This window comes from Solanum dulcamara, chromosome 12 (genome assembly GCF_947179165.1).
Source record: "Solanum dulcamara chromosome 12, daSolDulc1.2, whole genome shotgun sequence".
Classification (NCBI taxonomy): Eukaryota; Viridiplantae; Streptophyta; class Magnoliopsida; order Solanales; family Solanaceae; genus Solanum; species Solanum dulcamara.
The window spans coordinates 14,387,077-14,401,352 of record NC_077248.1 but is presented as its reverse complement, the minus strand read 5'-3'; positions in this window follow the sequence as shown (position 1 = coordinate 14,401,352).

Here is a 14,276-nt window from a genome sequence, read left to right as displayed (position 1 = left end):
CTCTCTTCATAAAATACTCTCTCCAAAAAAAGAAAAAAAAATTAAATTAAATTATAAATTTGGACTTTTCGGTGAGTTCGATTAATTAGTTGAGGGATAATTTTAGAGAATTAATTTAATTAGTGGGCTAAAGTGTTAATTTATTTAATATCTATACCACTTTAGTTATTAAATAAAAGAGGGATTAACATTATTTGGTTATACCACAAACCGCTTGGACTCTTATTTTTCATTCTCAAAGCCGTCTGCACAGGACTCACGAAAAAGGGCAACAAGTAACTTAATAAAGTCCCATATTTTTATTTTTTTTGGAGTTATGCATGTTGATAATTAGTGGGCATTGATTTTTAGTATTATTTTATTATTTTGGTTACTTAGATTATAAGAATTATATAATGGGTTAAAAAAATGATTTTTTTGTTCAATTGTTGTTACTGATTCACGTGGGTTCCTAATGAGACCTAACTTTGCAATTATTGCATCATGATGGTGGGCTAATAATATGAAAGGAATGGGTAGAATGAATTAAAATCAAATAGGGCAAGGAAAGTATACATACTTGTTTACTGGCAGAGTAGCACCACTGCCTGTGATGATGATCTCGACATTTAGGATTTTAGTTTTCACATACTATCATATTTTGATTCAAGTTTTGATATACTTAGTTATCTAATTAAATATTGGGTGTATTATAATTTATGGACACCATTAAAGTTAAGTTATTTGGAAGAATTAAGACTTAATCGTAGGTTTGAGATGTGTAAAATTAATTATATATTTGGGTGAATTTTTGGATCTATGCTAAACATATAGTAATATGGATGTTGTCAGTTTCAAAAGCTTATTGTGATTATTTATATGAATAGATTATACTTATTTGGAGGCCCAACGAAAAGGGAAGACTCAAGTACCGGAGTAATTGCTTGATTATTTGAGGCAAGTGAATTTCTAAACCTCAGTTTAAGCTTGTAGATGCTTGTATTTCCGTGTTATGTGTATTGGGGAGTAATGAGAATTGGACTGAGTTATTGACTATATGAATGGCCTTAAAAAAGGAGATAAGGAGTATAAAATGGTGATCTAAGGACATGTATTGGTGGGAGTGATATGTTGTGATTATGGGTTTATTTTGGACATATGAAATGACTATGTTGATGTGAGATAGGAAAAATTATTATTGTTGTCACGTTATTATCATGAATTATATGAACATGAATTGATTGCATTGGTTCTGACATATTATGTGAGGCTGAAAATAATACGAAACAAAAGGGGTCGGGCCACACGCTCCGTGGCAGGTATTATAAAACAAAGGGGTCGGGCCACACGCTCCGTGGCAGGATACGTATATTGAGGGGACGGGCCACACGCTCCGTGGCAGGTTACATGGATAGAAATGTCCCCCATGGGTTCCGGACTGTGATTCAGCGGATGTGTACCGATAGGACAGACATGCATCATTTCCTTGCATTGCATTGCACCTTTCTGATATTTGTGAATTTGTGTTTATCCCTACATTGCTATGTATATGTTGACTTGACTTGATATGATTCATTGATGAGATTATTGATGAGTATTCGTGGGCTATATTGTTGCTGTTATTGTACAAGTGTAGAGTTGAGCTAGTTTTATGCAGGTTGTAGTTAAGGAGGTTCGGTTGGAAGGAAAAGAGTACTTGTATCTATTAAGTTTGGCTTAGTTTTAGTTATCCACTTGATGAGTACCGTATTGGTTGGTACTCACCCCTTGCTTCCACACTTGTGTAGGTTGTGAGCACAGGCCTGCTTGATCTCCTACGGTTTATTACCACTTCTGAGAATATTATCATTCCGAGTGTTGAGGTAGCTGTTACATCCATCTAGCGGACACCTCTTACTCTTTTATTATGTTTTAGTCCTATTCTAGAGACGAAGACATTGTGACTATATTTCTTTTCGTACTTCGATAATTCATTAGTGGCTTGTATACGTGACAACCAGTCTTGGGGGATTTTGCGATTATTTATTTATTTTTGACTAAGTTAAACCTTGCTTTATCTCAATTACTTCTACATTTACTTTCCGTTGGTTATTAGGCTGACTTATCTCGGTGGGTTGAGATGAGTGCCATCACACCCGGATTCGGGTCGTGAAAAAGATGGTATCAGAGCCCCAGGTTCAAAGGTCTCACGTGTATACAAACTGAGTCTAAGTAGAGTCTTGAGGATCGATACAGAGACGTCTGTACTTATCTTTGAGAGACTATGAGGACTTTTAGGAAATTTTCCCTTTGTTCTTTCACTTTGTATCGTGCGTGGTTACAATAAGCTCTTTCTATCTTCAATGGTGTGTAGGCCATAGATAGTTGTGAATTCAATCCATGTCGTGCCTTTATCACAATTACCATAGTTTGACTGCCACTTTCAGCCGGTAGTGCTTTCTTAATGATGTGGTGTGCTTGAATTTTTAGCACCTTATGCTCAACTATGTGATTATACAGATTTATGCTCAAGATTGAGAGATGTTGATTCTCCTCCATAGTAGTCGTTCTTGTCCATGTGTAGGACCTATTATACAAGAAAGGAGTAGTAAGTATTAGGCAACTCAAGTTAAATGGAATGTGAAGCATGTATCTTAGTAAAGAAACAAATAAAAAACATCAAGAGAAAAAGATAAATTGATCTAATGGAGATTATCCCTCATTCTTTGTTTATACTAACATTCACGTGTACATATTATTTGCTCTGGTGTTTTAGTACTTGTATGAATTTTGGTCTAGAAAACCTTAAACGACAACTTTGTGAATAGTTCAAGAAAACCACAATGGATACCAACATTTTTGGTAAAATGTACGCGGATGAGAATTCCGTCAGTGCGGTTAGCTCTGGAAGGTCCTTTTTATTCTAGTGGTTGGTTAGGATTTTGAGGCTTTCATTTTGAGTTTATGCTGTTAGGTGTTTTAACTTTGAAATTTTGGCCAAAGTTTGACTTCGGTCAATATTTTTGATAAATATGCTCGGATGAGAATTTCGTCAATGCGGTTAATCCAGAAGGTCCTTTTACTAGTAGGATGATTGCTTTGGATTTTGAGGCTTTCATTTTTTGTATTGTTAGACGTTTTAACTCTGAAGTTTTTGCCAAAGTTTGACTTCGGACAATATTCTTGGTAAATGTGCTCAGATGAGAATTTCATCAGTGCGGTTAGCTTCAGAAGTCCTTTTTATTCTAGTAGGATGGTTGGTTTGGATTTCGAGGTTTTCATTTTGAGTTTGAGTCAGTAGCCATTTTCACTTTGAAGTTTTGGAAAAAAATTAACTTCGACCAATATTCTTGATAAATGTGCTTATATGAGAATTTCTTCAATGCAGTTAACTCCGAAAGGTCCTTTTTATTCTAGCAGGATGATTAGTTTGGATTTTGAGGCTTTCATTTTGAGCTTGTGCAGTTAGGCTTTTGAAGTTTTGGACAAAGTTTTAATGAATGAACTGGAAATTTAGTTGGAGTGATGAATTTATTACCTCCAGTGCTGACCATAAGCTCTTTCTATCTTCAATAGTGTGTAGGCCATAGATAGTTGTGAATTCAATCCAAATCTGCCTTTTAACACAATTATCATAGTTTGACTACCACTTTCAGCTTGATCGTGCTTTCTTAATGAGATGTGATGTGCTTTAATTTTTAGCACCTTATGCTCAACTATGTGACTATACAGATTTAGCTAAAGGAGAAAGCATACATGAGGAAATTGGAGAGATGACAGTTTCTGAAATTTATTTCTCTGTAAAAAGGAATCTTGAAGTAGCTTACATCGATAAAAGATCGGCTAAATTCCTTCTCTTCCAAGGGCCTTCAATATGGAAAATTACCAGAAAAGAGACAATTTAAAAAGATATTCCAGCCATTATTATATATAAAAAAGAAAATTTAAATATAAAATTATCACAATCCAACTCACCGGGCCGTGCGGGCACCCACTTTATTACCTGAGCAGGAGAACCCTTAACCTCTTATATAAGAACAGTCGCAGAATTTAAAAAAACTTGAATAATTAAACCAAAATTTCTAAAGAAAACTATATTAAAAACCAGCTTATACAATTATACAAAATCCCCCAAGGATACTAGTCTAAACAGGTAAAAGAGTTACTAAGAGTTGAAATAAAATATATGACCAATGACCCATCTTCCATCAAGATAAGGAAAAAATAAAAGCTGCTGGAGAATTACCTTCGTCTTTACCTAAGAGACATAACTAACCTTGCAACCAGACTATGCCAAGTGGCATAACAAGAGTAGTATCATTACAAACAATACGTACTGATAGGCATCATCGTTCAATTTGATATCCATCGCATAATATATGAACAGAGAAATAAGAGATATCATAATACTTAAACTTCCTCAATTTAGTCACCCCAGCCTAATAAGTGCACTCCTTATTCTCACCCTTAGGGTATGCACCACCCTAAAAAATACGATTCCACTACCACCCTAGTCACAATTTAAAACTTGTGGGTTAGGGACCCACCTTACTATTATCCCATCACCCCAATAGTCCCCACCTAGAAACCATAACTGTTCAATGATTTCGCACAACCCTCACTAATTGGTCTAACTGTCTCACACATAAAACATATCTGTCTCACAACCACACTCTCCGATTCACTTGAGTTCTAGATAGCCACTATCCCAATAGCATCCCCTTTGGGAGGATGCTACTTACGAAGCAAAAGATAGTTTTTTTTATAATCTCAAATAGTCAACACATTTAGAAAACTTGTTTTGAAATTCCATTTCCAATTCAACACCATTGCGGGTCCATAAAATACATAAAACGCAAACTAGTAATTATCACAAAACTATTATATTCCTTTGTGCATAATGACAAGTCAAAGTATAAACCCAGAACATGGCATGACTTGAGTTAAAAACACACTCCAAAAATTGCAAAACTAGTCACCCTGTTCAAGTTACAAGCATCTGGTTTTGTTTTCACAAGCCTTCAAAATTTCATACATAAGTGCCACATATATCCTGTACAAGTCCCCAAAATATTTATAAAACTAGATGCATATGCAGATGTGATCTTCACAAGGGCTCCAAAAGTCTACTCCAAATGGCCATCTTTACATCTCTTCCCGCACATTACCTACAATAGAAAATAACTATCGCTAAGCATAAAGCTTAGTGGTGTATAAAATTTGGGCTTAAAGCCATTAAATTCTTCAATTCCCTTGTTTGTCGCAGGTGGTTCAATAAGATAAAAGTAAGCCCAGTGAACAAGTATATCAAAGTATCGAATACAAACCTTGAAGAGTTTCAAAATCAATATCAATATTCGAAGGTTCAAGTAGTAGGAAAACTTATAATTCAATTCGAAAGAGTTGTCAAATAATCAATTTCGCCCAATATATACGTCATGCCTTCACACTAAGCACAATCAGTATCAAGACAGACCGAAGCCCCAAAATCAAGAAGGGTCGTCATCCAATATCAAGAGAATCAAGAACAATATTGAAAGTGGCTTCCCACTCGTACTCGCGAATGGATGAAACCCTATCGTCAAGACAAAATGTAAATCCAAAGTCAAGATGGGCAAGATCCAAATTGAGAGGCATGCCAATATCGATGACAAGTCACCATAACAAGAAGGACAAAGTCCCAACAAGAATGCAAAATGATCAAGCAATTCGTATAAGTGGGCGATTTAGCAAATATTTTGCAATACTTGAGATAATAGTCATACCATAATACAAGACAAGGAGTAAGGAAACAACCCATCAAAATACTTCAAATTTCAGAAAAATAAAATATTCCAAGTTCAAGTTTATACACAAACCTTAGCGTTTTAGCCCATAACAAGTTCAACCACAACTCGAGGAGTTTAATTCATCTCCGCCATAGACCAACCAAAATCTACTTTGTCAAACAGTTCCTCTTAGCTAGTATAAATGCATATACACCTTAAATACACAATTAAATATTTACTTAAGTTTAAGAGTCTCATCATATCGAAACTAAATATGAAATCAATAAAAATCAGCCCAAACTATCAAAACAGGAATTCTAGACAGCCTACTGTCTTGTATTATTGCTTAGTTTTCAAGGGATAAATGAGGGAAAATGGCTTTGTATCCTCAGTGAAAGTTATAAACATATGTCTTAGGGTCACATATAATTTCGAATCACCCCTACAACAATTCTGTACAAAATGATATACCCAAAATACCAACAACAGTCCATGTAGGATTTCCAAAATAAAATCTGGGCAGCACCTCCCTTATACTTCATCATCCTCTTTCGAGCAGATAAAGGCAAATCTGGGTTTTAGAGCCTAAATAAAAGTTATATACTATGAAATAGCTTTCCAAAACATCTTGAATCACTCAAAATGAAGCTTTACAGAAGGAGTTATATTAATATTACTAACAACAGTCCCATCCAAAAACGGATTTGCTAACAAGAAAAAGAACCTCAATCTTACCTTAACAAGTGGGTCTCTCAAGTTGGCTAAATATGTGGTGTGCACGCTAATATCCTTTTGTTCTTGCTTTCTCTCAAATTTGCTCTAATTTCTAAGTGTAAAAGATGAACAAATGAGAATCCTTAGTCATTAGTTGCCTTATATACTTCTCCCTTGAGAGTGACACGTGTCAGCCCCTAAGGATGACATGTATCCGGCTCTTAGGCCACCAACTCATTCCATGCATCCATCCTATGACTGTCACGTGGAGAGGTGGGGTCCACCCAAGCAGGTGCATCACCTACTTGGTCCAAGTAGGTGCATTACCTACTCATTCCAAGTGCGTCGTCTCCTTATTCCTCTTTCGTGGGTTCAAAATCTCGTCTCACTTTAAGAACCTATAAAATCCTTGCTACTTAAGCTCGACATGTACGCAAGCAGCTTTGTTATGTAAGACATCCAAGTTGATAGCTTACACACGTAGGTTGATTACCACGACCCATTATTTGGCCTCCAACTACCTCCAAATCCCTCTAGACCTATTTCCAACCATCGCTACTCACATAGAACTTGATAGATAACATGGATCACATGGCAATCCTTTAGAAAAAACATAAAAACAAAATTGGGGTATTACAATCCCTACCTCAGTTATTCATGGAAATCACAATGATAACACTCTTTGGCAACTAGAAACCTCAACTTCTAAGTATATAAATATAGAATACGATTATGCCATATAGATTACATCCAGGCCTAACAAGGACCATCTTCTTACCCACTAATAACTGTATTGATGATCATAATTCTCTATATCTATCACACCTCAACTCAAGATTTCACTTATAGTTCTTAATCGATGGCTCGTCTACCACTAACCTTGTTATTATATGATAATACATATATCATCAAGTCCTCTCATGGGACCATCCACACACATATACTTGGCCCTCTCAGGGGACCCAATTCAATCATATTTGTTTCAAAACGTGACACGGAATGTGACACTCAATTCATATATGTGTCGGAATGTGACACCTGATCCAAACATACCATATTCATATTTACATAGTATTCACAATATTTATATCACCAAAAACAAGTTCATCATGAAAATAGGCCAGCAAGTGCTCATTTATATAAGGACTAATCTGTTACCCTTATTTGTACACGTTTAGGCATATCATAAGTAACTCAATTACATATTTAAGATAATTTTGGAAACAATCAACGTCCACACTGCCAAATCTTACAGGTCTAACCTCAAAATCTACTAGTTGTACTTTTCTGTACGAGATTCTATGCCTGATATAAATTAACCAGTTGCACATAAAAACATCATAATCAATAACTCCTCAATTCACTACAGCACCTTTCTACTCAGGTCATATTCGAATTTGACCCTATCACAACCGGATCTCTGCCCGTAACCCACGACCCATAACTTAGTATATGAATTTTCATTAATTTTTCTTCTATATTATACAGTAGGTATAGATTTACTACTCAGAAAAGAGAAGCCTAGCCTACCTAAGCGCCAAGCATTCACGAAGAGATAACATTGGTGAAATCATTAGTTCCAGATATTCCATGGGCAAGACCAGATTGAATTCCACGAATTGAAGTCTTTCAAAAGTTGAGATTCCCTCCCTTCCTATTGTTCATTCAGAAGCAACCTTTTTGGAGGGTTTTGCAGAAACCCTAGCTTCCAACCTCCATTTGGGAGAAGTGAAAAAAATAAGAAATTTGTGACTTAAGTTCTGTCCCACGACCTCCCGCTCTGGTGGCCATATTCCTACTCTAAAGGTGCCGCCGAGGCAGGTTCATCCCACTCTGGCGGGATAGTAGGACCAAGTCAAGCTAGATTCTTGTGATTTCTTTTTAATCAAAATTAACGATGGTTTGGGTCATTATAATAGTTACCAATTTACCTCTAGTTCGCCCTTAAATGACGTGAAAGAATAGGTATGAGCCAATTTAGGGTTCACTACAGGAAAAAACCACTGTCCATAATCTAAGGAAAACTTACATACTTCGAATTACAGTGCGAATGAAATCACCTCCAATACACCCTCTATAAGGATTACCCAAAGGAGGTAGACCCAACTTTCAAACCATCCGAACCCGCCTCATCCTACTCTGGTGGGAATATTCCTGTTGGAGCGGGATACTGTCGCCCTGGCGGGATGGGCGTGATCAATAAAGGATGGGAGAAGAATGGTTTCTCCCATTCTCCACATTTCCTCACTCAAAATCTCCCAAAAATCTCTCAAACCTTCTACTCCAATCATCTTTATAATAGTAAGAAAACCTTCCACTCCAATCATCTGTATAATAGTAAGAACTCGTTCTTAACTTTAACTTCATGCTAATATTTACATTTAGTGCTTAATCATGCTAGAAATTCGTAAAATCAAAGTCCAATAGGGTAGTTTTCAACTCCCTTAGAATATATTTTGCTTGCATTGCTAGATTAACGTAGCATGAACTCTCCCCTTACGTCCAAATATCTCCCTGATGTCTTGGGCGTAAGGTTAACAACAATTTTCACCCTAATCAAACTAGAATGTGGGTGTGGAAGTTGAAAGGTTTTTGTTGGCCCAAATCTTGATTACGCTAGTTATTTGGAGTTTTTGACCCAAATTCCTTTATAGATAATGTTGCTAGGATACTTTGGAGTATTGATCTACAAAATTTTGGAGGAAATTTATGAGTTGGGGTGAGGAGGCGCCATGGATCGCGCTTGGTGTTCATCCAAGATGAAGCTCGCTCTGGCGGCCTTCATCTCGCTCTAGCGAGGCCGCTCTAGCGGGATTTTTCTGCTCTAGCAGGATTTTGCAAGGCAGTGGCCTCATTTTAGAGACGTTCCCTCTGATTTCACATTTACCCTTTTTAGTTCTAATCGGAATTTTGTGAAACTTGCAGGTACTTTACTATGGCTCACCATGATGATGCCAACCTTTTTTTTGCCGATTCCCCAATGTCGCCTCTCGAGAAACGCACCATGACTTCAGAAATAACAAATTCCTTCCCAAAATAGGCTTTTACATGCTAGGAGTGGCAGATAAGATACCTACCTTCTATGCTCGACTAGAGGAGTTCGGGTGGGATCCATTGATCGAATCCCCTACCTCCGCACGTAGTTGTTGGGTGAGGGAGTTTTATGCCATCATTTCTATGGTCCAATAGGATGATCCTAACCCCACCATTCGTATCAGAAGAGTGGACATCCTCTTGAGTGCTTCTTATATTAATAATGTGCTCAAAGTACCGGAGGCCTCAAATGTTGAGTATGAGGCTAAGCTGAGGGAGATGAACCTAGAGTGGTTACGGAACACTTTAGTAGTCCCATAATGCTAGAGCAGGGTCTGCTGACCCAGTACCAAGGGCATCACTAGCACCGACTGGTCTGACGATGCCAAGAGATGGCTACACTTGGTAGCCAGAAGGATCCTCCCTTCCAGCAATCGTACAGAAGTGACCTTTCTGAGGGCTCTAGTGGTGGATTGTGTTATTCAGGGGATAGGACTGAATGTAGGGGCCCAGATTCTGTCAGAGTGGAAGATGTTCTACTACGGCAACAAGAAGGCATTCTTCCATCCAGGCCTAATCATTTCTATGTGCAAGACGGCCGAGGTGCCACTACTGGACTACGATGAGGTGCTCCCTATGGATCCTCCTTTCCACCCCTTGCTTATCAGGAGAGCCTCCTATCAGATACAGAAGAAAGGAGGGCTGACAGGGCAGAGAGCAGTTGGGAAATAACAGTAGAGGATAAGGATTCTGCCCCTACCACTCAGTCACAACCACCAATTGACCCTTACTTAGAAGAGGACTTAGTCGCGGTTCGTAGGCGACTTTGCCCAGACCCCTGCTCTAGTGCCACCAGCTACTACCATGGAGGTACATATTCTTTATCGTCAACTGCGGTAGTCGCGGTAGTGACAAGTTCCCTTTTTTGAACGAGGCCTGGGCAGGAGAGTACCCCCCGGAGGACCTCGATTCAGATGTCGACACTCTCTCTTGCCCCTGTTAGGATTTGTTATTTGATTGGGTTGCCTCGTTTGGGCAAGGAACAAACAATTTATCGCTTTACTGTTTCTCTTATTTTGTAAGCACTGGATGCTTTTTAATCCCCTCACATCATTGTACATGTTAATACTATCGTTTTTAAGGCTATATGGTCTTAGTTGATCACTACACAACTGTAGAGTTAGCCAATCGTACTTAAAAGATCATTGACAAAATAGGGGAAAAATAAGAGACCTCTTTCTATGGATCTGTCTCACAAAATCCCGCTCTGGCGGGATATTTCCGCTGGTGCAGGATTCGCCGAGACAGTAGCCTCAGAAAATTCCCTTGGATATTTTTTCCTTTCCCATACTCCCCTTTAGACTCCCAAGATTAAACTTAACCCATTTGACTCCTTTTTCTATGAGAATCTAGACATGGACTGTCCCATAGTTGAAACCAGCACCACACATAAGATATTATCACCCTCATTAGACCACAGACATCAAAATAAACAAGGCATCCTCTAAAACAACTTGTGACATCAAGTTTTTATTAACTCAAGCCAATGGTTCAATCCCTTACATCAGATAGACATAATTCAACAACACTTTGTTTTGGCTCAAGTACTAAATATGCTAATGATCTTTCATGATCAGTATTAGACCAACATTCAACACTAAATCTTTTTCTCACTTGATTTCCAACCAAGTTCTGACTGCCTCGAAACCAGAGTTTCTTCACAATCCCCACTTGTTAATTGCCCTTACTAATTATTACCAATAATAAGTCCATACACCATCTACAAGCCATATTCCTTCACATTAGTATATCATTTGACACATTAGAACACATTCTCTAATCAACTTAGGTCTCATAGAAGACTAGTGCACATAATCCACCTATGACTCTTTTCTGACCTTAAGCTTACAGACTTACTATAAAACATATATCACGTAGTTTCAGTTCATAGGCAAATGTGTTTCACACATTAAGTCAAAAATCATTATGCAAATAAATAAATACCATCTATATAACTCAAGCAAGTTTAAAATACGTCAATTAAGTCCACTTCATGGATGATCATTAGCTGATCATCCATGCATTATCACTGCCTCTTAGGCAAGATACTAATTAGAACCTTCTTGGTTCCAACCTCTTTAGTTGTGTTCCTTCAGCCATGACAACGACGTCCTGTTTACCTAGTTGAGATACCAATTAAAATCCAGAGATACTAATTAGACTCAACCCATACCACAAGAGACAGACCGCACGAATAAGAGAGAAGGAATGGAACTACTTCCTAAAATACTTCATAACTTCTTGAAGATTAGATGTGGACGTCAACACACCAATCCGCAGTAGTCTATTCCACACTTGCTCTTATACTGGGAGACAGGTAACCTGGGCTCTGATATCAAATTGTCATGACCCAACCTACTTGGTAGTGAGGACACCCACTTTATGACCTGACTAGGAGAACCCTTAACTCCCTTATATAAGAATAATTGCGGAATTTAAAACAAACGTGAATAATTAAATCCAAATTTCTAAAGAAAACTATATTAAAGGCCAGCTTATACAATTATACAAAATCCCCCAAGGATACTAGTCTAAACAGGTACAAGAGCTACTAAGAGTAGAAATAAAATACAAGACCAATGACCTGGCTTCCACCAAGATAAGGAAAAATAGAAGCTACTGGAGAATCTCCTTAGTCTTCACCTAAGAGACATAACTAACCCTGTAATCAAACTATGCCAAGTGGCATAGTAAGAGTAGTATCAGTACAAACAACACGTACTGGTAGGCATCAAAGTTTAATTTGATACCCACCGCATAATATATGAACAGATAAATAAGAGATATCATAATACTTAAACTTCCTCAATTTAGTCACCCCAGCCCAATAAGTTCACTCCTTATTCTCACCCTTAGGGTATGCACCACCCTAAATAATATGGTTCCACTACCACCCTAGTCATAATTTAAAACCTGTGGGTTAGGGACCCACCTTACTATTATTCTATCACCCCAATAGTCCTCACCTAGCAACCTTAACCATTCAATGATTTTGCCTAACCCTCACTAGTTGGTCTAACTATCTCACCACATAAAGCATATCCGTCTCACAATCACACTCTCCAACTCACTTGAGTTCTAAATAGCACTATCCCTACCTCAGTTATTCATGGAAATCATAATGATAACACTCTTTAAAAACCAGAAACCTCAACTTCTAAGTATATAAATATAGAATACGATTATACCATATAGATTACATCTAGTCCTAACAGGGCCCATCTTCTTACCCACTAATAAGTGTATTGATGATCAGAATTCTCTATATCTAGCACACCTCAAGTCAAGAGTTCATTTATAGTTCCTAATCCATGGCTCATCTACCACTAACCTTATTATTGCATGAATATATATATATATATATATATATATATATATATATATATATATATATATATATCATCAGGTCCTCTCATGGGACCATCTACACACACATACTTGGCCCTTTTAGAGGACCCAATTCAATCATTTATTTATCAGAATATGATATCCGATCCAAGAATGCGTTAGAACGTGACACCCGATCTAAATACGTATTGGAATATGATACTTGATCTACATATATGTCAAAACGTGACACCCCAATCCAAACATACCACATTCACAATTACACTTAGTATTCACAACATTTATATCACCAAGAACAAGTTCATCACGAAAATAGGCTAGCAAGTGCTCATTTATATAAAGACTAACTTGTTATCCTTATCTGTACACATTTAGGCATATCATAAGTAACTCAATTACATATTTAAGATAATTCCAGGAATAATCAACGTCCATACTACCAAACCTTATAGGTCTAACCTCAAAATCTACTAGTTGTACTTTTCTGTATGAGATTCTATGCCCGATATAAATTAGCCAGCACACAAAAATAGCACAATCAATAACTCCTCAATTCACTGTAGCACCTTTATACCCAGGTCATATTCGAATTTGACCCTATCACAACTAAATCTCTGCCCATAACCTATGACCCATAACTTAGTATATGAATTATCATTAATTTTCCTTTTATATTACATAGTAGGTATAGGTTTACTACTTAGAAAAGAGAAGCCTGGCCTACCCGAGCGCCAAACATTCACGGAGAGATAACACTGGTGAAATCATTGGTTCTAGATGTTCCACGGACAAGACCAGATTGAATTCCATGGGTTGAAGCCTTCCAAAAGCTGAGATTTCCTCCCCTCCTCTTCTTCATTCAAGAGCAGTCTTTTTGAAGGGTTTTGCAGAAACCTTCATCTCTAACCTCCACTTGGGAAAAATGGAGAAAATAGGAAATTCGCGACTTAAGTTCTGTCCCACGAGCTCTCGCTCTGGCGGCGCCGTCGGAGCGGGACCATTCCGCTCTGGCAGGATAGTGGGACCCAGTCAAGTCAGATTCTTGTAATTTCTTTTTAATTAAAATTAACGATGATTTGGGTCGTTACAAAGAACCTGCAGAAACCAAGATTAGGTTGTTCTAAGGCAACAACCATAAAGGTTAGAGTTCTTTCTCTCTAGTAGAATGCATAGAAGGAACTGAGGTAGAGCAGGAGGTTTTGATTTCAGTGCTTCTAGTATCTTCTCAACTCTCACAAGAGGAGCAGGGTTACACCTGAACTGCTGATTCTCCTCAAAGATATCACATGGTGGATTAATTAACTACATAGGTAATGTAACACGTTAATGATTTAGTGAAATACTCATAAACAGTTGTCTCAACCTCTTGCACTCCCCCATTCATATTTTTCTTTT